Below are 2,500 nucleotides of genomic sequence, written 5' to 3' on the forward strand. Positions count from 1 at the left end.
GCTTCGTATTTTCCTTAACAATACGTTGTTATAACCTTAGAAATAATTTATCATAAGCCTATTTGGATTAATAAATTTCTGTGAATTTTCTTTATCAGATCTTTGAATATATTCCTACAAATATCGTCTTTGTTATTACTCTAATTATCATTATTATAGCTGTCTTTCTAATTATCATCATTATAGCTGTCATTCTAATTATCATTATCATAGCTGTCTTTCTAATTATCATTATCATAGCTGTCTTTCTAATTATCATTATCATAGCTGTCTTTCTGGTTTGTCATTATAGCTGTCATTCTAATTATCATCATTATAGCTGTCATTCTAATTATCATCATTATAGCTGTCATTCTAATTATCATCATTATAGCTGTCATTCTAATTATCATTATCATAGCTGTCTTTCTAATTATCATTATCATAGCTGTCTTTCTAATTATCATTATCATAGCTGTCTTTCTAATTATCATCATTATAGCTGTCATTCTAATTATCATCATTATAGCTGTCATTCTAATTATCATCATTATAGCTGTCATTCTAATTATCATCATTATAGCTGTCATTCTAATTATCATTATCATAGCTGTCATTCTAATTATCATCATTATAGCTGTCATTCTATCATCATTATAGCTGTCATTCTGATTATCATCATTATAGCTGTCATTCTAATTGTCATTATTATAGCTGTCTTTCTAATTGTCATTATTATAGCTGTCATTCTAATTATCATCATTATAGCTGTCATTCTAATTGTCATTATTATAGCTGTCTTTCTAATTGTCATTATTATAGCTGTCATTCTAATTGTCATTATTATAGCTGTCATTCTAATTGTCATTATTATAGCTGTCATTCTAATTATCATCATTATCATTATTGTTATTGCTATCGTTCTCCCTTTTATCATTATTACTGTAGTATCATTATCATTATTATTGATATCTTTGTCCTGTTACTGCCAATATTGTTATTATCATTATTATTTCATTATTATTATTATCATGTATTTGTAATCATTATTTGTATCATCTTCATTATTGTTAATATTGTTACCGTTGTCATCATTATTTCTATGATCACCATCACCATTGCCATCATTATTACTTTGATTTATATTATCTTCATCATTATTTTCATCATCATCATTATTGTTATTGTTAGTATCATTATAACTACCCTCATCATCATCATCATCATCATCATTATTGTCAAGATTATTATAACCATCACCATAACCATCGTCATCATTATTGTCAAGATTATTATATCATCAAAATCATCACCATCATTATTGTTAGTATCATTACAAATATATTAAGCATCACCATCATTACTGTCAGCATTATTATAACTATCATCATAATCATCATCATCATAGCTAGTATCATTATATCTATCATCATAATCATCATCATCATTGTCAGCATTATTATAACTATCACCATAATCATCATCGTCATTATTATCCGTATTATCATAACTATCATAATCCTCCTCCTCATCATTATTATCAGTATTATGATAACTATCATCATAATCATCATCATCATCATTATTATTGTCAGCGTCATCATAACCATCATAATCATCATCATCATCATTATTATCATTATTATTATAACTATCATCATAATCATCATCATCATTTTCATTATCATTATTGTCAGCATCATCATAACCATCATAATCATCATCATCATTATCATCAGTATTAATATAACTATTATTATAATCATCATCATCATCATCATCCTCATTGTCAGCATCATCATAACCATCATAATCATTATCATCATCATTATCATTATTATCGGTATTAATATAACTATCATCATAATCATCATTATCATTATTATCGGTATTAATATAACTATCATCATAATCATCATTATCATTATTATCGGTATTATTATAACTATCATCATAATCATTATGATTATCATTATCACTGTTATGATTAGATTACCATTACTCCAATTCCCTCTCTCGATTTAGGAATATTTCCCTCGCTGTCACAATAAGTTACGAGCATCAACAAATATTCCTCAACTGCCTTGCCTCCAGCTGCTTCCAGAAATAACATGAAACAAGCAATTACCGATCTAGGGAAGGCCAATTATTATATTTTAGGTTTGGGGAGATATGTTTTAGATTTATGAACGTATATCTTATTCCTAGTCCCACACACGCACATGGACATAACTACGTACGTGTATTCTCTCTCTCTCTTACAAGTATACGTGTTGATGTGTGTGTGTGTGTGTGAATATATATATATATCTATATATATCTATATCTATCTATCTATCTCTCTCTCTCTCTCTCTCTCTCTCTCTCTCTCTCTCTCTCTCTCTCTCTCTCTCTCTCTCTCTCTCTCTCTCTCTCTCTCTCTCTCTATATATATATATATATATATATATATATATATATATATATATATATATATATATATATATATATATATATATATATATATATATATACATACATA

The 2,500-nt window shown here is 27.0% G+C and overlaps 1 protein-coding gene across 3 annotated transcripts in view; it reads right to left on the minus strand.

Annotated features, from left to right (window-relative positions):
• LOC113826907 (uncharacterized) overlaps window positions 1-2,500 on the minus strand; it is a 16,393-nt gene that overhangs the window by 12,995 nt on the left and 898 nt on the right. The gene's annotated exons all lie outside the window — the stretch shown is intronic.

The sequence above is a fragment of the Penaeus vannamei genome, chromosome 6 (assembly GCF_042767895.1).
Source record: "Penaeus vannamei isolate JL-2024 chromosome 6, ASM4276789v1, whole genome shotgun sequence".
Lineage (NCBI taxonomy): Eukaryota > Metazoa > Arthropoda > Malacostraca > Decapoda > Penaeidae > Penaeus > Penaeus vannamei.